Raw genomic sequence first — 22,377 nt, 5'->3', positions numbered from 1 at the left:
TGGAGCCAGGCGTCTCCCGCGCTCTGTTGTCCTAGTTCCCAGGCTGATAGGCACAGCGCCTTAGGCACTGTTTCTCCAGGTGGCAAAGCTCATTGCCAGGAGACTAGGGGCCAGGCTGCGATTGCCGCCCCTTATAGGTTCAGTTCCCCTTCAGCTCCGTTTATTTCGGTTTGTTATTAGGCTATGTTTACCTGTGGTATTTAATTGTTTCGATTTTAGGTAGGAGATTCCACCCGTCAGAGAGCAAAGTATACCCCATAGCTAGACAGCTGACACACTGACACACTAGACACACTAGACACACTGACAGCTATCTTTAAAATATTTAAAAAAAAATCTCCACTATGGGCCATGAATACCATTCATAAGAAACTTGACCTGATGTACTCCAAAGAGCCTCAAATCTTTCTATTATATTGGAGAGTCATTTTTCAAGATATGAATTGGATGGAGTCAGGTATGAGGTCATAGATCCATGAGATTTTAGCACGAGATCTGAAACTCAAAACTCATTTTCCATTTTTAAATTGCTTTTTGAAAGTATTCTTAGTCACAATTCTACCACTCAGGCAGAGTTCAGGCAGGAAAAGGGTTACAACCCAATCATGTTGTGAGAATCTGGGTATTGTGCTGACAACCCCGCTAAAGCCAAAGAAAAACATGACTTATATGCAGCAAAATGGCCTCCCAATTACAGAGACTAACAGATGATAGGTTTTTGTGGTTGTTGATATCATTAATTGAGTTTTGTGATGGGATTTTCTTTTAGGATTAATTTGAGCACCACCCAGTTTCCCGTCTGTTGTTTGGAACTCCCAAGAGGCCAGTGGAGTATAAAAATGCAAAAGGTGCTCCCTGCTAAGTCCCACATACTTGTGGTACCTTGTGTGAGTCCCACAGTGCCATGGAGCAGCACTTTCCCTGCTATGTGCCAATGGCCTGGAATTCTACATACCAGACACCTGGGCCCTGGCCACTGCCCTTCTATATTCACCAAGAGGTTAGCTCCTATGACAGCCAAGACTTTGATTGCAACCTGCTTTCCACACTGCTAAGGTGTCTTCACTGGGAACAGTCAGAACAAAGTGACTTTCCCAGTGCACAGGGTACCTTGTTCCAGGACAGAGTTTCTTGTCCTGGACAGGGCATCCACCTCCAGGTACCCCACTAACAACTGGGCCCTGAGGTTCCCTTTTCTTGTTCCAGGTGCACCTGTGATGAAAGTCTGGAGCCCCAAAACCTCTGGTTTCTAAGAGTCCTCATTCTCCTGCCCCTGCAAGCCACCATGGGACCAGCCAAGGCTGGGAGTGGGATCCAGGCCTTTCTGCACAAGACTTCCTGAGGCTGCTTGAGTCTGCAACCTTTGGGGCCCAGCAGTGCTGAGATTTCCCTTGTTTGGAGGAGCATTTTGGAACAGATCCTGTAACAGTAATGCTTGTGAGTCTGCTTCTACACCATGGAGGCTTCAGAGCTATTATGCATGTTTCTTTTTTCTCAATAAAAATTGTGCTAAAAGGTGAAATTCTTGGGTGTACTGTACTCCTGCTGGAGATTGGGCAAAGGGGAAGCTCAGAACACTGGGTGGTGAGAGACCATGTTCAGATCTAAGAGGGCCCATCTTTATTGCTGTTGCCTTGCTTATTGGCATGGTGGGTTGGTGGCATCTTCTGGCTACAGGTCGGGTAGACAGGACACTTGTGTATTGGGTGTTCTACAAGCACTATATCTCCAAGCAGATACAGAGCAGCCTTGAAAACCCACTTGAGAAATTATATTATGTGCAACTCTGTCATCTGTTTTCCCCAAGTCTATTTCAGGTATGCCCTGACACCTTGCAGGTGACTAACTGCCACCTCTGCCTGTTTTCCTTTCAAACCCACCTACAACTTTCTGCTTCTTGGGACTCAGATTCTGCCCAGGCAGTTAGGATTCAAGAGTCAAGAAGCTAGAGTAGAATATCAAGTCCAGCCAGGGGAGGGCAGGCAAGCTCCCAGTCTGAACCTCAGCTGCCACTACACACTTGACTGCATTCACTTGGAGGCCTCTCAACAGACCCCAGTAGCTAGACCTCCAAACTCTGGGCCTAGGTATTCACCCATTGGCATAGATCTTCCAGAAAGTGAACACAAAGATTTGAACCTCTTGATTTGTAAGATTTTGTGGGGTTTTGTGTATCAAGACAATGGTGAAGCATTTTCACCATGGACAAATCATAGGAAGAGGAGTGATTCATTCTTCAGGTGATTATATTTTTCACTTGATGTAAAAAGTTTCAGGGGACATATCTAATTTTATTAAGAAGGAATTTCAACATTTTTTTGTTTATTTATTTTTTGTGGTAGCATTGGGAAGTGAACCCAGGGCCTCATGCATGCCAGGCAAGAATTCTACTACTAATCTGCAATCAAAGCCCTTCTTTTTATGTACATTTCGTCTGCAGCTTTGAACTGACATAGTAGCCTCTGATGTGCCTCAGCACACCCTACATCTCCATTGTCCTGCAGTGGACATTCATATTGCTGCTATCCCCTATTGAAGCCAGATTTAAAGATAGATAGTTAGTGTAGTTGGGTAAATTGGATCTAATATCCAGTAAAATCGAAAATGAAGGCCCTGTTGAGAATGGTGCTCCAGAAGGCAGAGCAGCACTTGGGAGATTGAAATGTTAATGTTCCCAAGGCCCAGAGCCCCTCCCAAAGAAATGTTACTGAAACAGCTGGCAGCAAACAGGGAGATGTTAACCAAAAGCAGCCCCAGGCCCTTCCTGACCAGATTCCTCCTCAGGCCCATCTGCCCCTCACCTTTTGGGTCTCCCCACCTACATTCTATCACTGCAAGATAACAGAACAAAGGACAAGAAAGTGAACAGACACAAGGGAAAGCTGAATGAAGACCTTAGCTATAAAAGAGGGAAGACCTCCCCCCTTGCACAGATTCCACCTCTTGGGTCCCATTCTTCCTCAGGGAGAAGTCTTTTCTGCTGTCCTTTAATAAAGCCTCCCTCTACTTTCCACTCTGACCTTGCCTCCGCATGCTTCTCTGGTGTTATACTTCAGCATTGGGGAAGCAAGGACTCCTCACCAGTAAAACAGCAGTGACACTATCACCACACATAATTGTCCCTATGCACCAGTGGGAGAATTTATCTAGGGCAGGTGCCCATAAACATACCCATTCCCTCAAAAGAGTATTTCCTGAATTTTGCTGAGCATTGCCAGATCGTTTTTTAGGGTGAACGCAGCATTTACTTTCCAACAATAGTGTTGTGCATTACTGCATGAACACATTGCCCACAAACACTTGGAGTGACCCAGTATTCTGACATTTACTGGGGCCTTTGTGGCTCTGAAGAGGTTTGCTTTGGGCTTGATGGCCTCCTGATCCAGTTTTTTCTGATTTCTTAAATTCTCTCTTTGAGATATTCTCTGATGTTCAGTTTTAAATATGTTTTTGTTTTTTGATCAGATTATGAGTTATCTTCATCCCTCATGCTTAAACTAAGTATGTTCAGTTTCTGTTCCTAAAGGCAAAAGGAACACAACTGTGCCTTAACATCCCACTTCCTGCCTTTCAGACTGTTGCAATCCCTTTTATTTTTAACAACTGCAGAAGAATGGACTTAGAGGACTGGGGATGTGGCTTAAGAGGTAGAATGCTCCCCTGGCATGCATGCAGCCTGGGTCCGATCCTCAGCACCACATACAAACAAAGATGTTGTGTCCACCGATAACTAAAAAATAAATATTAAAAAAAAAAGAATGGACTTAGGTTTCATTCATAAAATATACATTTTCTCCATAAAAAGTATTAAAATCTTTCTGCTTTCAGGATGTTCTTATCAGGTTAGTTTTACATTTTGATTTGAGCAAAAATACGGGTAAAAAATGCCTTTCAAATTTTTATTTTAATATTTTACAGTTTTCCTTTCATATAAGCTTTTTGATCAAGAAATAAATTGTCTAAATAGACATCTTTACATTTTCTATATATATTACTGCACTAACACAGGGATCCAAAAACCAGAGACAGAAATTCTGCCTTCTAAGACCTCCCCTTTCTGGTGGGTATTAAACCATATCTGAGTGATATTAGTCTGAATGGGGCCAGTGTCTGGGAGAGGCTGTGCTGGGCAGGGGCAGCTGTGTGAAAGCATTAGAAACTGGAGACTTCCAGGCCCTTCCTTAAGAAGATGCAGAATAAAAATTGTGTCCAAAGAGACACACTTCCCACCTAACAAACTCCTGCCATCCCACACATTCTTTCCTATACCTGGATAGATTTGTTCAGGGCCAACACCTGGGCTCCTTTGCATTGCTCTCCCTGGACACTCCCCACACTCTGCCCACCAAAGCAGACCTTCTCTAAGGCTCTTATGTCAAGTCCACAGCACAGCTCAGAATCAGAGCTTTGTCTCCCACCCCATGCAGCACTCCTTCTCTCTTCATTCTGTCTACTGTTGAGCAAGGGAACCAAATATTTATGAGGGCCTGTAAAAACAACATCTCTTGCCTATTAGTAAGTGAACAAAGAGACATGTGCAAGAGAGAAATCTTACATTTGCTGAAAGAGGAGAATAAATAGAATCTCTCAGATTGAACACTCAGTACTCCTAGGACTCAGTGGTCATGGGCCAGTGTTAAAGATCAGCATGTTTCTGGGGAGCCTCTTTCCAGGACTACATGGATGTGACCAAGAGAAGCTGCCAGGGTAGATGACTTCATGGTTGCTTTGCAGCATGGCACTCTCCTGAGGCTGAATTTGAGTTCTTCTGTGTCATGGGCATAAGGTTGCAGGGAGGCAGGCAGGAGGAATTAGGCATGTTTCTTAGTATCTGGGCTGCAGGCAACTGACTATGTCAAGGGCAGGCCCAATATAGCAGCCCCCCATGGCCTAGAGATCAGTTCCCAGTAGAAATGCAGGCTGTCCCACCAGGGTTCTTCCTAGCTTAGGATAGAAGGGGAGTAGCCATGGCCTAGAATCTTCTGAGCTCAGAGTCAAAAGCAACTGGGATCTCAGTGTCATCTCTGCAGAATCCAGAGCCTGCTTCACACAGGAGTAAATGGTCCATGATTTTGGCCTCTAGATCAGGAGAAACAGTGTTAGGGCTGAGAGAAGTGGCAAAGGATTGAGTGGCTGCTAAGCATTCAGATGCTTATATATGGCTCTCTTGCACAGTCTTAACGTGGAGTTCATTATGTTGGGTGATTGCCGGGTTTCTGTTCTCACGACTAAAAGGCTCAGGGGTCACTCTAGTTAAACTGGGCTAACTGGGCTGCACGAAATAACCACACAAGAGACACAAATACCTTTTTCTTTGGGGTCTCTGTGACGGCTCCTCTGACCTTAAGGGTCTGCAGAGAGAGAGAGCGAGAGCACTCCCTGACCCCTTTTATTGAGAAGCTATTCAAATGAGGCAAGGGGTCAGGTTTCAGGGGGCTGAGTCTGTCTTCATGATGTCCACTGTCAGCAGGTTGACTGACACCTGGGTAGGCCACACCCAAGGGCACAGTAAGAGAAGGGGACACACACAAGGCACTTCCATGGAAGATTCTATCCTAAACAGGGCAAGGGGTTATATTACAAAGGAACAGGTGAGCATAGTTTCACCCATGGGGCTGTAGCAAGACACACCCATTTCTGTGACTGAGCGCCTCAGCACCCAGCTGGGGAGTGTAACTCAGTCACCAGTAAGGTTGGCCTCCCACATATTCCCCCTTTCTTAATATAAAAAAAAAGAATGTAACTGGGAAATTTTCTTTTAGTTTCTTTCAGTCACTTGGCTCTTGGTCCAAGGTCATCACAATCTGCTATTGAAACACAAAAAGAATTAGTAGAAAACATATTATCTTCATAACAGTCAACACAATAATCTGGATTATTATTACCTTGCCAAACACTCATCAGAAGATTTTTAATCTTTTCCCAATTTTATTGGGAGGCATTGTTTTTGGCCATAGTAACAGACATTTTTATTGCCATGGCATTTAGGCCTCTCCATAAACCATAGAGCAAAGGGCTCACTCACATTATTTATTACATTGTCTTCTAGAACATCATTACTTAGTTTTCATCCTTTCATCAGTACTTATCTGACCATAAAGGAAGCTGGATGTAATTTAAGTCAAACATTAAGATTATCTATATATTGTAAGTTTTAAGACATAGCCACAAAGGCCAAAATTGAATAAGCAAGGAATAATATTTAAAGTAGTTACTTTAGGGATTATGAGATCAGCAGTTTGTCTAGGTCTGGTTAATAGACATACACCTGTTTTAAAGCCTGAATATTAACTGCCGCAGTCTTGGCTGGGCACTGAATCACAAGCCACCACACACCTTGTAGATTCATACAGCAAGTCTTTATTCCCGAACTCACACCGGCCTCTACACATGTTCTGGGGAAATCCCCGTTCTCCCGCACAATTCACGTCCCAAATACTTTCTCAATTCCACGAGAACTCAACGGGAACTCAAGCAGCAGGAACGCCCTATACCCAGCAGCAATAACCTTAAACCAGGAACTTCCCTAAACCCAGATTGTCTTAAACCAGGAACGCCTTAAACCCAAATTATCTTAAACCGGGATACTTCCTAAAACCTGCAGGATACGCCTTAAACCTGGATCCACCCTGGTCCTTGAGCAGGGTCACCTTTCTCAAAGACACATGCAATGTCACAGCAAATTTCCATTTAACATGGGGTACGCTGGCAAGGAAATTTCGATGCGTCATTCCTACTTGGCAATGGCCCTCAGCAATTAACTTTAGCATATTATAGTTCTGAAATATTAGCTGGCAATAATTAATGAGGGCGTAAGTTGTATTTTTATAGGCTACAGGATATTTATCATTTTTTCTCTTCACTCTCATATTTAAGGAGTTAATTAGGTCTGTCAGTAATACAAATACCCTTGGAAAATCTATTTTAATAATTTTTTTAACATGGGGCTGGAGATGTGGCTCAGTGGTAGTGTGCTCACCTGGGGTGCGTGCAGCCCAGGTTGATCCTCAGTACCGCATACAAACAAAGATGTTGTGTCCGCCGATAACTAAAAAATAAAATATTTAAAAATTCTCTATCTCTCTCTCCCCCCCTCTCTCTCTAAAAAAAAAAAAAAATTAACAATTATCCATAAAGGTAAATGTAGTCTTAGTCACTAAAGTCCAGCATAATTGGCTGGCTTGGGTTTTTTATCTGCTGTCTAGCATAAGTTTCTGTGTGGTCAATTTGTTGCTCAGCTATTTGGCTACTTCAGTCATGGGAGCTGGTGATAACTGACTGGTGACAAACCTCAAGTCAATGTCCAGTAGCTCAGTTTCTTTTTGGAATGTACACAACTGTTACAGGGTTTGAGTGGGGCGTGCCTGTCAATCTATATTAGCAAGATAATATCCATAAGCCAATCATCTTCTGCCTAGTGTAACCATACTGTGAGGAAACTCCATATGTTCATCACTGTTAGTTGCAACTGAAGGCTTTTCTAACATTTTCTCTTCTTCTATTAAATTTATTGTCAAATGATAACCCTAATGAGAAAAGAAAGGAAAATTAAAAGCATAGAAAAAAAATGAGAACCAAGAAAGAAAAGCATCCAGACATGGCCCATTCCTGTAGCTGCATTTGTCTCCTGTTGTGGTGAGCAGGCAGTCACTGTTGACTAGTCTCTGTCACTAGGGTTCTGATCTGAGCTGGATGTGGGGAGCAAAGCAGCCATGGGGCAGGAGACCTCTCTCAGAAGGGGAGAAGAATTAGGCCTTTGCACCAGTGGGGGGGGGTGAGGTTCTTTGCCTCATCTCTGTTGGCCCCCAGATTTTCTCCTGATGGCCCCTCTGCGACTGTGCCTGTCTTAGGTTGTCCCTCCCTTGAGGAATCTTACCCGTCACTGGCTAACCAGCCATTCTCCGGGGCCAAACAGGATATGGAGTGTGCATGGCATCGTCCCCAAGAGGGCTCTCTGTCTCCTAGATACATAATGTCCCCATGGCCTCCACGCCAGCATTTACCCTAGGATCAGCAAACTCAGGTTTCTTCTCCATGGAGGGCCCAGCTCACAGCACTGGGCTGGTGGGGATGCGTTCAGGAAGGAAGGAGACATGCCATAGACAGACAAACAGCAATATAGTGACAAAGCTGAGAGAGACAGATGAAGAGAGATCCCTCATACAGAACTGGCCCTTAATTGGTGTTACTCACATCTGGTCCATAGCTGCTATCCATACGGATGCGGAACAATCCATTATTTCAACACTGTCTTTTTCTCAAAAGATACTTTCAGACAGTCTGTTTACCATAGAATCAATATATAGGTATAACTGACCATTACAGTCAGGACAATTAATTTAGTTTCATGGGTGGACTTTCCAGTCCACACTGCAAGACACATTAAAGGTGGACCTGGAAAATGGGTCCATACAAGTCTTTTCATAATTTTTATTTACCTGACAAGCTCGTGAAGCTGCATGGCTATAAACTCTGTATCTGGAAATTGACCTTCCTGGGCCAGGTTTCTCAGTCATTATCATGATGACTGGTTTAAACTCTCCTTTGATATCTGATTTAATTTACTGAATCATGTTCAGTAACATTAAGACTCTCAATATTACAATTTTAGAAAAAACTTTTAAAGTATTTTGTAAAATCTAGTGTCTCTGGGATCCTGTATTCCCCCTTTTCCTTATTTAATAAATTTGAGTAAAGGCTTGGCATAAGTCATAGTATTATTAGTTTAAGTTATAGATAATAGTACAAGTATTTAAATGACTAAGAATAGATTTACCTTTTATTGATTATTAAAATTTTTTAATATAGACTAGTCGATTCATTCTAACAATTTAGAAAGAATCCTCAATCTTTTTGAGAGAAGGTTTCAAAATCTCTATATTTTAGAATATTATCTGTTACATAAGTATCTCTTAATTGCCTTTAAAAAATATGATGAAGGTTATTTTTTGTGTAGGGAGCAGTATATAAATCTTACTGTATTTTTTATGGACAATAGATCTAGTTAGAGAACTTATATAATATCAATGAATTTTTTTTAAGTTTGTAACCTTTATTGTTTAAAATTAATATATAACTTTAATTTGGAGAACATTAGTCTTAATAAAATGTTTTTTTTTATAATTATCTAACAAACAAAATATGTAAAAATTAGTATCTCAGTGTCTTAGAATTAATCAATTTTAGTCTCTAAGGACAATTGTTAAAATCGGATTTTAGTTAGTAGTTCAATATACTTAATGTTTAATCAACAATGTGAATTTATTTACCAAAATTAATCTTTATCTTAAACAGTAAGAATTATTAGGCAATAAGGATCTTTCTTTAAAAAAATAAACTTACATTTTAATAGGTGTTTATCATGTCAAGATATGGACAAAATTTTAGCTCACATTAGTATAGTTAAATTAGGAAAATAACCTGAAATATCCTTAAATTAATTATAGTCAGTTTAGTATATATAAATCTCTTTTTTAATTGTTCTAACTTTTTACATCATTTGTTTAGATAACAATATAAAAATCTTTTTTACTTAGGAAAATGAATATAAAGACCTTGTTTTACCCAAAGATGATTTCTTTCTTTTTAGGATCCATGTATGCTTTTTCTTTGTTGAAGCATCTTTTTCTTTTAGAAAAATTTTTTTTGGTTATACTTTGGAACAATTTCTGAAAACCTTAGAATCTTTAAACAAATTATTATACTTTGATAAGAAATATCAATGAAAATATAGTTAAAATCCTTAGATATTTTGTAGACATAATTATAATTATTTATCATCTTATGAGTTTGAACAGTAACTTTGAGAATTAGAAACTACTTGAAGATTGTATTTTTACTTAAAAGTAAATTTATAGTGAACACATTTATCTCAAATATCTGTAACTGAAAAGGCAGAGTATCTGATAAATGTAAATATAAAACATAAATTATGGGTTTTCTGTTGAAGAAAAACCATTAGGCAAATATATATTAACTAATCAATTAGGCATGTGCTAATTATTCTATAGATTAACAAATATAGGTTATCTAAATATCTAAAAAATATATATTAAGAATAAGAACATAAATTATAATTGTATTAACTTTATATGTAACCACGTGGTCTTAAAATATTTGGATCCATTTTAATTTATTTTTAACTAGGAGTGCACTCTTCTATGTGACGTCACTTGATGTAACTGAAATAAAATCCTTGTGTATACATATTTACTTCTTATAGTCAGAAATGAGAATAAGGATTTTTTGGTCATCACAGGGACATTGCCGGCTTTGTTCCTGTGGCAAGCAAATGCATCCTCATAACCTCCAAAATTAAAAGTAAAATATAAAGAAGCATGTTTGATATCTCTCATCAATAGAACATTATTTAGTAGCACAACTATAGAGAAAAGTCAGGTTATTTAGAACTAACTTAAATTTAGGACTGTAACATAGAAACCTGTGGAATTAAATTTTGTCTGAAAAAGATATCCTTTCGTTAGCATTTACAGGTAGGCATTTTTAAAAATACAGGCTCTGAGCAGCTCCAGTAGAAATCTGAAACACAGTAGTAGTACAGGTTAGTGGCTGGAAGGCGGGACTAGAAGTCCTGTCTGAGTGACTGTGGAAGAACCAATTGGAAGCCCGCAAAAGTGTGGGAGGTGGGACCAGGAAGGCGCTCTTCCCCCCAGGCACCCCATGGTTACCATGGTGATGCAAACAACATGGAGTCCGCTGCCCATTGTTGGGGCAAAAGTTCCCCAAGTTTTCCTAGCCGATTGCATTTTGTTTGATTTTGTCTGCATTTTCCCCCGCCTGGCCAAGATCTTACTGCAGTAGCAGCTTGTTCTGTCTCTGCGACCTGCGGTTGTAGCTCGTGTACATCCTGCACTTTTTTCTGTGGCACGTGGGTGCTCCAAAGGTTTTTTAGCAGCGAACACTAGCATTACCATCAGATTTTAAGTTAGTCTGTGTTTGGCATTTAGGTCAAGTAATTCAAGGGTTAAAAGCACTGCCGCCGCAGGGGCTAGGACCCCATAGTGATCAGCAAGTAGCAGAGGCTAAAGTTCTTGTCCCCAGTGGCTGAGTTACAGCCAATCTGATTCATAGGACAATCATGTAGTTTAAAGGTCCGTACATACTTTCTGAGTATTGACAAAAACAATAGAAAATTGAAACTTATTTCTCTCCAGGTAAACATTACATTTTCTCTCCCTTTTTCTCACTCTCCTAGGGCAAACTTCTAGAACATAAAGGCCAAAAAATCTCCTCTTTTTTTTTTTTTCATGTGATGCTGAGGATTGAACTCAGGTTCCGCCCATGCTAGGCAAGCACTCTACCGCTGAGCAACAATCCTAGCCCCCAACAAATCTTTTATAAAGATTTATAAAAACAATTTTTAAAAATCCACAAAAGCGCGCTTTCCATGGAGAGGACTCAACTCAACAACATAGCCCATCAATCATCTTAATAACTATATTTATTTAGAGTCTCTACAATTATACCCCAGTATTAAAAATTTTAACGTCACAGATTTTCCTTTTGTCTAATTCACTTACTTTCTACAATTCTGCCCACAATACTCTGCAATCCTAAGCATGCTTAACTTCTAGAGAGAACTTTCAACTTCACTAACTTTCTTTAATATTTAAATTGGAGTCCCCTTAGGAGCCAGCATTTGTCGCTTTTGTCCCAGCGGCTTAAAGACCTTTCGGCCCACGTTGGACGCCAATTGCCGGGTTTCTGTTCTCGCGACTAAAAGGCTCAGGGGTCACTCTAGTTAAACTGGGCTAACTGGGCTGCATGAAATAACCACACAAGAGACACAAATACCTTTTTCTTTGGGGTCTCTGTGATGGCTCCTCTGACCTTAAGGGTCTGCAGAAAGAGAGAGAGCGAGAGCACTCTTATTGAGGGGTCTTATTGACCCCTTTTATTGAGGAGAAGCTATTCAAATGAGGCAAGGGGTCAGGTTTCAGGGGGCTGAGTCTGTCTTCATGATGTCCACTGTCAGCAGGTTGACTGACACCTGGGTAGGCCACACCCAAGGGCACAGTAAGAGAAGGGGACACACACAAGGCACTTCCATGGAAGATTCTATCCTAAACAGGGCAAGGGGTTATATTACAAAGGAACAGGTGAGCATAGCTTCACCCATGGGGCTGTAGCAAGACACACCCATTTCTGTGACTGAGCACCTCAGCACCCAGCTGGGGAGTGTAACTCAGTCACCCGTAAGGTTGGCCTCCCACAGGTGATGATGGTACTCTTGGAGGCAATTTGCATCAGAAACCAGGATCTGATGAACTTCAGTGGAAAAGCAATCATCTTCACTTGACTATCCTGTATATCTAAGAAGAACAAATCAAAAAAGCATAACAAAAAGAAAGGAAAGAAATCATCTTGAATGCACTTATAATAAATCAAAATGGTATCAGCTATTAATTAGAGTAAGGTTAAAATATTTTACAAAGGCTTACTTATTATGAAATGCCAGTCTCTCTGTTTTCTTTACATATGTGATATCCTATGTCACATAGCATTTCTTCAGGGCATGTACCTTCTTCTCTACAAAGGCTTAATTCACTAATCCAAATCAAACCACAGGCTATGCTGTAGCTGAGAATGAAATTTAGGACCTCTTGGGGAGGACTGTTTGAAAGAAGAGGGAGATCAATTCTCCAGTCTTCACTGGAATTCTCAGCTGCCTGTGTTGTTTCTGTACTGATGAATTTCTACATTAAAAGGACTAAGGGGAAGAGAGAGGTGTGGGAGGGAAGAAAAGGGAGGGAGGGCAAGCTATAGACTTAAATATCAAATAACCAAATACAGTTCAGATTCATATACTTGTCTCAACTTATAATAGATTTATGTGTCATTTAAATTTTCTAAGCCACAGGTGGTGGTGATTGATTAACCTGTGAGTGAGAACAAAATCGTTAATTTCAAAAAGTAGATTTTAGATATTAAGAAATCAATAGGTCAGTCAGGCACAGTTGTCTCATACACCTGTAATCCCAGCTACTAGAGAAACTGAGGCAGAGTGAAAGTTTGAGGCCTGGCTGGGTAACTAAAGGAGATCCTGTCTCAGAATGATAACAAAGGCTGGGGATGTGTCTCTGTTCTAAAGTGATCCGGCTTCAATTCCCAGTACTGAAGAAGGTAAAAGGAAATTTAAATAAAGTGACAGTTCCTGAGACATAATACAACTAATAACCCTTTTAAAGTTATATTTATTCTTACGTGATTGGTACTATTATGCTAAAAACATAACCCCAATGAAGGACAAATGCATAACTGTGGCCCCTTAAACATCTCCCTAATGTAAGAAGATTTTTAACATTCTTGTACCAGATCCACTTTATATTTATTTTCTTTTTGAAATAGGATCTTAACTAAATTTCTTGGGTTGTCCTAGAACTTGAAATTCTTCCATCTCAGTCTCCTGAGTAGATGGGATTACATGCATGGCCCACTGTTGCCTGGCTATCGGATTCACTTTAAAATTGTCAGAAGTACATATATTTAGTATCTGACAGGACTATAGTCTACTGTGTTTAATAATCCTTTTACTTTTTTTTAAAAGAGAGAGTGAGAGAGGGAGAGAGAGAATTTTTTAATATTTATTTTTTAGTTCTTGGCGGACACAACATCTTTGTTTGTATGTGGTGCTGAGGATCGAACCCGGGCCGCATGCATGCCAGGCGAGCGCACTACCGCTTGAGCCACATCCCCAGCCCCTCCTTTAATACTTTCAATGTAATAAACTCTGCATTAGTATCAACTTAAGCATATACAGAGTGCTTACCTTTTGCCAGGTATTATGAAAATAGCTGTAAGCATGGCATGTTCCCTCTCAAATGTGGAAACTTTTTTTAAAAATTACTTTAATGTAGAATAGGGCTATTAGGGACTGGGAAGGGGTCAAGAGAAGATGGAAGAAGAGTGGATGGATGTGACCAATAGACTCCATATCTCTATATGGAAATATAACATTAATCCCTCCCCAATATGTACAGTTTAATATGTGCCAATAAGTAAATCAATTTTAAAAGCATTACATATGCAAAGATGAATAAAATCCATTTTTTCTCTCTCCTTTTGGAGCACGCACAGAATTCTGCAACCCTAGAGCTCCACCTAGAAAGAGAACAAGGTTGGGGAATAATTCCCCAGCTTGGAAAGCCCGGAGGAGACCAGAACCCAATCTAGTTTATTATGGCTGCTGAGCAGAATTCTTAAAGGCAAGAAATGACTTCCACATGGATAGGATTGGAGACTTCTGTCTAAGCACCTGTCTGGTCTTGGCAGCCTCAAGCTGCTCTAGATGAGGTCCTCATCCCAGTAGATTAGTAGATGCAAAAGAACAGAAGGGAAGAAGAACCTGTGGGAGGCCATATGTGCCCCTCAGGGGCATTCCCACAGCCTGCTCCTGCTTTCTTGGTCTCTGAAACCCATTTCTGTTTCTGATTCACTGTCCTGTGCTGCCATCCCCACACAGGAGCCCTGCAGATTCACACCTTCCTCGTTTGAGTTGGAAAGGCACAAGGTGGAGTGGTGCCCAGATCTTGAGCCTGGACTATGCCTTGGTGTAGGGACACTGTGCCTCTCCTTTTCTAGACATTTAAGATGTTTTTCAAATTAAATCAACATTATTTGGTCTATAATTACATAATGATATTTATCTTAATTGGTTTTATGGATTGTGAGGGAATATTTTTCAATGACATTTTATCTCCTCTTCAAAAAAAGAAAAAAAATCAGTAGTCATTTCATGAATTTATTCAGTTGTTGTTAAGTAGGAGAGCAAAACACTCAATGAATGGGAAAACATAAGCCCCTTTTTTGTCCATTTGCCTTTAGGTTAAGCCCTGACTTTTGCCTTCCCATTCTCAACTTATCTGTTACCAGCACTAGCTTCTTCCTTGGGCCCTGGCTATAATCCTATCCCTATCTTTCAGAATCCCTTAAGTGAGTTCACGCCACATCTATCATTGAAAGTACATAATTTGTTATGGAGAATTGAGATTTCCCCATTTATCTTGTTTTATTTAGAGTGATAAAACTAGAGGTCCATTATGAAAGGCAGAGGTTGGAACATGACAAAAGAGCCCCTCTCAAGAATGGACTTACTTCCATGCTGAGGGTCCAAGGTGGCTGCATCCCTGCTCTATGTATGCCCTGTCCAGTCACCTGCCATTTGCCACTGTGGAGCTCTGGACTGTTCTGATGCTGAATGCCCTTAACTGTCTGTGCCCCACCAAATAGAGGACATGGACTTTGGGTTACTTCTCCCAACTTTGCCCCCTTTCAGCAGAAAGTAGCTTGGAGATGTCATTGCCCAGTTTCCATAGAAATGGAGGCTAGAAATTGACAGTGGGGAAATGTAACAGGGGTTCATTTGATGCTTTGACTATATCCCTTGGGGCTTTGAAACTTACATGCTTTTTTTTTTTTTTTTTTTTTTGCCCAATCTTTTTCTCCCTGATCTTCTCCCTAACCTTCTTTTCCCTGATCTTCTCCTTCCTGATCTCTCCTCCCTAATCTCATTTTCTCTGAATCACCTCTATAAAACCTCCTGTTCCTGATGATGGGCAGGATCACAGCCTTTGGGACAGGAGTCCCCTATGTTTCTCCTTTGCTAGCAATGCAATAAACCTTTTCCTTTTTTCTTGAATGCATTTGGATAAATGGACTCTACTCTTTTTCCTGCCATTACATGTGAAAAGACAAAGACTCTTGATCTCCAATTGCTAATTACTGTTCTAGTTTTATGAAAAGGTGTTTTAGAAAATAGAGAAAAATATTTAAAGCCATAGATAAAGTAGGAGACAGTGATGAATCATAAAGGGTATCTTAAACACTAAAGTCCACTGAAATTAAAATGATGTTACTGAGAAGTAAGTTTTCACTGCCTAAAATAAAACTTTATTTCCCAACACCATCAAAACCCCCAAGTATATCCAAACATTTGAAAGGACGGATGTTGGAGCACCAGGGTACCGATAACAAGCGTCTCTGACTGATCCAAAGGATAATCAAGAGCGCAGAGATTTGTTTATACTTCCCCGCCTAATGGCACATAGAAATCACAGCTCTTCATATCTCACCAAGCAAAGATCTTCTCTTCCCTTTACTACAGTGGTGGGTGGTGTGCTGCAGCAGCCAACAGCAGGGTCTGGTTTGTGAAAAGAAAACAGAAAAGGCTCTGCCCTGTAGGCCCAGGTTGTGTTGGCTGTGGTTTTTAGTCTACTAGTACTCTGGTGTGGTCCCTTTCTGTGGGCTGATTAGAACTGCACTTCCACCCACTGAATCAGAATCTCTTTTTAAAGTATGGGTTGGTGATTCCTTTTCGCATTAAAGTTTGAGGAGCACTCTGCAAATCGGGTCCTGGGAGTTCGAAAATGATTTTCCAAGGGTGAGAGGTGAGGGGAACCTGGCTCAGTACCTCTGAAGCAGACAGCATCCTCGCTGCTCCGCCCAGAATGATTCTGCAAGCTACAGTGCAGCCCCCTGCTCAGTAGCTACCCAACTTCCCTTTCGACTGGGGCCAAGTGAAGCCAGTGTCTCCTCTCCTGGAGACACAGTAATCTAAGGTGACTGTGCCTGAAGTACAAAGAGGCGACCATGTTCGCAGTTTCGGAGGCTGTGGAAGACCAGGACCGCATCTAAGATCTAGGAAAGCTGTGCTCCTCCTGCCCCAGCCCAGAGGCAGTCGGGGAAATCTGTGGTCCCAGCCACCACAACTATGTGGCTTGGGCAGAGCCCTAGGACCATCTCCTGCAACCACGCTGCACAGGGCCTGCCTGCGACCTGAGGGCAGGCTTCCTCCCTGCCTCTAGGCGCACAGGTAACTGGAAGTTTCTGCAAGGGACCCTCTTCCTTTTTCTCCCTGTTGGCCCTGTCTCTCCTTTCTCCATATGAGAGCAGTTACCTTTTTGTCATTGGGAATTATTATGGGACCAACTGTCCATGATATTCATACTTAAATTGGAATCCTTTGCTTCTTGGTCAGATTTAAAATTTGAATCTGGAGGCAGACAGATCCTTGTGTGAAAATAAAAATTTTTAATATGAATGAATGTCAGGTTTTTGTTTGTTTGTTGTGGTACTTGTCCTAACGGGGAATGTGGTGCTCTACCACTGAGCTACACATCTTGTTCCCCACTCCCTTTTAATATTGAGGCAAGGCCTATGTCTCCCAGGCTGACCTAGAACTTGCCATCCTCCTGCTTCACTCCTTCCAGCAGCTGGGATTACAAGCCTGTGTGCCACTGAGCCCACCTGTATAAATGTCTTTTACATAATTCACATCTGTTATTTTCACTTCAGACCAAGGAATTTCTATAACTCACAGCTTTATTTGTATCTGCAAGTTTATGACACAAACAAACTAAAACCAAAATGTTCAGCATGGATTTTCTACCATGTGCTTTTCAAATAGCTGAGGGGCAGCGATTAGATGATTAGTTCTCTTTATCAGGATTGTCTGTATTCATCCATTCATACACACCAAGAAATCACTTAACAGCACTGTGATAAATTACTAAGAAAAAGTGGAACACTCCACACATAGAGTTCTGCCCTCAGGTTGCTTACTCTCTCACCTACCACCATCCCTTGAAATTTTTATTTATTGTAAGGGATCAGAATCTCCTTTGGAGTCCTTTTTTTCTGTTGGCTACATTGGCATCAGAGGATGATGTTATATCCACAGGCTCTTGTTATATATTATCCTATCTGGCTCCCCATTCATTACCTCATTTCTTTTTTTTAAAAAAATATTTATTTATTTATTAGTTATTGGCGGCCACAACATCTTTGTTTGTATGTGGTGCTGGAGGATGGAACCGAGCCGCACGCATGCCAGGCGAGCGCGCTACCGCTTGAGCCACATCCCCAACCCCTCATTACCTCATTTCTAACATAAAAATCAGGGTATGGAAGGAAGCTGGGAATGAGGTGAGGCACTGGAGTTAAATGAGGTCATTAGGGCTGTGGTCCTAGTGATGGAACTCAGCTGCAGCAGTTTTTTATTCTTTATCAAAGAGCAGAGAAGGGAGTGAGCTGAGATGCAAGATCAAGTTGGGAGCTGTGATCAGCACCATTCTCCCAGTCCTTGGCCATCTTAACAGTGTGTGTGTGTATTGGGGGTGGGGGGAACTTAATTAAGCCTAATGAGGGTGTGTGGGGCTGGGGTGGAAGACGCAGCCAGGGACTGCTATTGTATTGGCTCCAGACTGGTCTCCAACCTGGATGGTTTGAAAACATAGGAAGAGAAGCTAACCTTGTAGGAGAGTTGTGGGAACTTCTGGGAAAAGGAACACAGGAAACAATGGTAGAAAATAGAGAGTTGGAAAACATGGTGGGAATAAAGAGATTCAGAACTCATTACATTTCCCTAGAGCAGTGTTCTCAACCCTTCCTAGCATCAGAATCATTTGGGAAACTGAAGAACAAGAAAAAACAACCCCAAAGCCCCAGAAAGTTCAAAACTTAAGACACTAGTTGGGGTGAGAGTTGTAGTATTTTGGATAAATTTTAATTAACTCCTGTGAGCACATTTTCTCACTTGATACACTAGGATTGCAGATTTCTTCCTACTGAGGGTTAAATGACAGCATATGCAAGAAAGTTCCCGCATTTAATTATGATTCAGTGAAAAACTGAATGCTAGCACAGCAGCCTGAATCCAACACTTACTACAGGGTTGTGTTATTATATAGATTTACCACTGGCTCATATACCAGTGACTTGAGCTCTGCCATTTGTCTGCATATGCTGGAGAGAAGCAGACCCTGCACCCTGGCATCTGCTTCTTGCCCCCAATGGTGATGATGCTGTCACCTTGTTTTTCAAGGGTGAATCCAAAGGCTTCCACAGATTCTATGAGTTCTAGCAGCTTCAGCTGAGAAACTGCTATTGGTATCTTGGAACCTGGTGGAGTTCATTTCCTCTGGCCCATGCGACAGAGGCTCCTCCTGGACACCTGGCTGGCAGTACAGGTGTTGGGTAAGCAGGTGGGCGGCCTTAGTAAAGGAGCAGAAGGCCTCAGGTAAGTGGGGAGTGGACCACAGCCACAGGTGCACCATCCCAGAGAAGATGAAACCCGCCTTTCAGATACAGCGGCCCCAGGAGATGAAGGGACTGTGTTCAGTGTGGGCGCCTGTGCTGACAGCCTCGGGGCCCTGGGTCTTCAGGTGTAAACCTGGGCAGCAGCGCGGGCTTTGCCCCTGCACCCGTCTCCTTTCTAAGAGCAGCTCTTTAAGCTGTTTTCTCCACTCTGATGCCTGGTGCAACCGGGTTTTTCCCCCACAGGGGCCCAAGGAGGCTTCAGCAGCGCCCTGCAGTAGCTAAAGGAAAAGAGAAAGGACTCCTTCGGGCGTGCTTAGCGCTTTCCCGGCAAAAGCAGTCCGGGATTTCCGACCCTCTGATGCCACCTTGTGGGAAGCTAACGTCAAAGCACCGGGAGGCCAGAGGCAGTGTGAAGCAGGTGAAGCCCACCAGGAATGTGGATTTTCTAAGTGGGGTTATTGTCGCTCAGCCTGATGACAATTTCCAACTGAAACAATGTTCTGAGGAATCTTAAAATAGTTGCCTTCTTCCTCACCATCATTTCCTTCATCCTTCCAATGCAAGCATGTAGGGCTCTGACCATGGATGGGAAATAAACATTCAGGTAGTGTAATAGAGGATGCTCTACAAGGAAAGTTCATTATATAACTAATCGGTCTAATAAAGTTAATGAACCCTCAGAGCTTCTGAGAAAGCCCCTAGCCATGTGTTCTTGTAACTTGCACACTTAATGGTTTTCAGTCTTTTTAAAATAGATTTCTCTAACCTTCCCCCAGTTACATGAACTTCCTCCTCCACAAAATCTGGATACACCCCTAGCTGGACTGGTGAAGTGTACCTGGGAATTTCAAAGGATATGGCTGTCAAAGAGGTGCTAGGGAGAGAAGAAAAAGCAAGAAGAAACTAGAAAAACCTGATGGGAAGGAGGAGGACTGGGTTGGCTTTGGGCTAAAACTCAGAGCTTAGTAAGACCTGAGAAATTGCCCTGTGCCTCAGGCTCTCCTTTCTCTCTCTTCCTGTTTCTGGATTTGCCCACTTGATCTCCTTATGCCTATCCAGGGCCACCACAATGGTGCTCTCATGGGTAATGTTGAGTTGCAAGAGATTTGGCTGGTGGCCCAGAGAAAGTAACCTGGTGACAAGGTTATTGTTTTCATTTCTTATTTGTTTACTTATTTTTGATACTAGGAATTGAACTCAGGGGCACTCGACCATTGAGCCACATCCCAGCCCTGTTTTGCATTTGATTTAGAGATAAGGTCTCACTGAATTGCTTGGCACCCACTTTTCTGAGGCTGGCTTTGAGCTCATGGCCTCCTGCCTCAGCCTCCTGAGCTGCTGGGATTATAGATGTGCACCACTGTGCCCGGCTCATTTCCTCTTTTTTGACTTAAAATATTTATTACAAACATTTAGTAACCTTTAATAAATTAAGCTCAACAAAGTCGAAATCTTTCTTCTTAAATCTGCAAACTTTAGAATTTTAAAAAATATATATATATACTTCATTGTATATCGTGTTATTTGTCTTTTATTACTTACTATGCTTTCTCCAAGAATAATGCCAGTTTTAACTTATCTCTTGTATTTGATCAACAGATGTAGACAGTTCAATAAGGTTAAATGCATCAATTTTTTCAATGACATCTACTTTATAATGTCTGAATTTGTTTAGGAAATTTTGTCTGGCTGGGCGTGGTGGTGCATGCCTGTAATCCCATCAGCTCAAGAGGCTGAGGCAGGGGAATAGAGAGTTCAAAGCTAGCCTCAGCAATTTAACAAGGCCCTGTTCAACTTACTGAGACCCTGTCTCTAAATAAAATACAAAAAAGGGCTGGGGATGTGGCTCAGTGGTTGAGGGCTCTGGATTCACTCCCCAGGACAAAAAAAAGAAAAAACAAAAGAAAAAAAAGAAAGAAATTCTGTCTGATTACAATGTCATAGATATTCTGTATTGTATTAAAATTTAAATTTTCATATTTAGGGTCTTATTTATGGATTATATTACTTTGGGGTATGAAGTAGAGATGTTCACAATTTCATCTCTATATGAAAATTACAAATCCCACTATTATTTCACTTATTGATATGAAATGTCTCCAATTGTTCTATAATTGATAAACTCTTTTGAAACCAAATTATATCAGGATCAATTTATATTTTTATGTTTAAAGGGGGGTTGAGATGAATTCTAGCTGGTGTTTTCCAATGATGTAAACTGAACTCTGATTCTCTGGATTTTGGAATGGGAGCCCTGAGATGACTCAGATGTATGAAAAGGTTCTCTTTGTGTTTTAATATGTAATGCTATAAGTCCATGCATCATAAATCCTGATATTTAAAAATATCATTATTTTTCAAGTATGAAGAGAACTATGGAATGTTGCCAGAGTCTTATGGTCTGGTGGAGGTATTTTGGCTTTGAGTTGAAACTGAGTTCATTCTTCAGGATGCCCAGCTGCTTATTAGTCGTGGGACTTTGATCACAGGAAGAAACAGATATCATAGCCTGGCCTGAGGTCTAAGGCCAAACTGTCAATGCAAAGTTTGCTTTAAATGCAGTAGAGTTAAGGCTGTGGACATATTGAAGGGTATGTGTCCCCCACATTTGGGACCTTATTTGCCTTTGTTTGCTCTCTAATATCTGCTTGGGAAAGAACCATGACTAATATCTAGTGGACTTCTGCCCTCTATGGCTCTGCCCCTATGTAGTCCTGGCTGCGTGCCCAAGTGCCTCTACAGGATTCTGCCCCCTATGTTTACAGCAGGATGACAACTCCCTGAGCATAACCATCCTCTGGACTGGGTGATACTAGAGACTGGGGGATGCCCCACCTCTATCCTCACCTTCTATACCTCACCATGGGTGGATCCTTATTCATTCCCTCTCATCCTCTAGGCTTCTTCCTAGATAACTGGGTCTCTCTCATATCCTGGACCTAACCCCCCGCCAAACTCATCCATTTGTGCAATGAGACCTGGCCTCAATATCCTTTGGATAACAACTGTGAATGGCTGTTTAACGACACTCTAGATCCCAGTATTATCAGGGATCTTTTCAACTTGTAAAGGTAAAATTTCTAAGCTGATTCTAAGCTGCAAAAGCTTGAGTTAAAGTGTAAAAGACTGGGCTAAAAAGTAAAGACTAGGTATTGTTAAAATTCTTCTGCTACCCCCGGAACCTGTAATCTCTGTAGCTGTTAGGACAATGCTGGAACTGCCCAGTAAATATCTCCATTGATTCCCTGGTTGTTTAATAGCTAAGGGCTCCAGGTAGCATGGCACGTAAGCATCTAGGCTCCAAAACCAATCAGTTTAAAT

Source organism: Urocitellus parryii, chromosome 1, assembly GCF_045843805.1.
Source record: "Urocitellus parryii isolate mUroPar1 chromosome 1, mUroPar1.hap1, whole genome shotgun sequence".
Classification (NCBI taxonomy): Eukaryota; Metazoa; Chordata; class Mammalia; order Rodentia; family Sciuridae; genus Urocitellus; species Urocitellus parryii.
Note: the sequence above shows the minus strand (reverse complement) of the source record.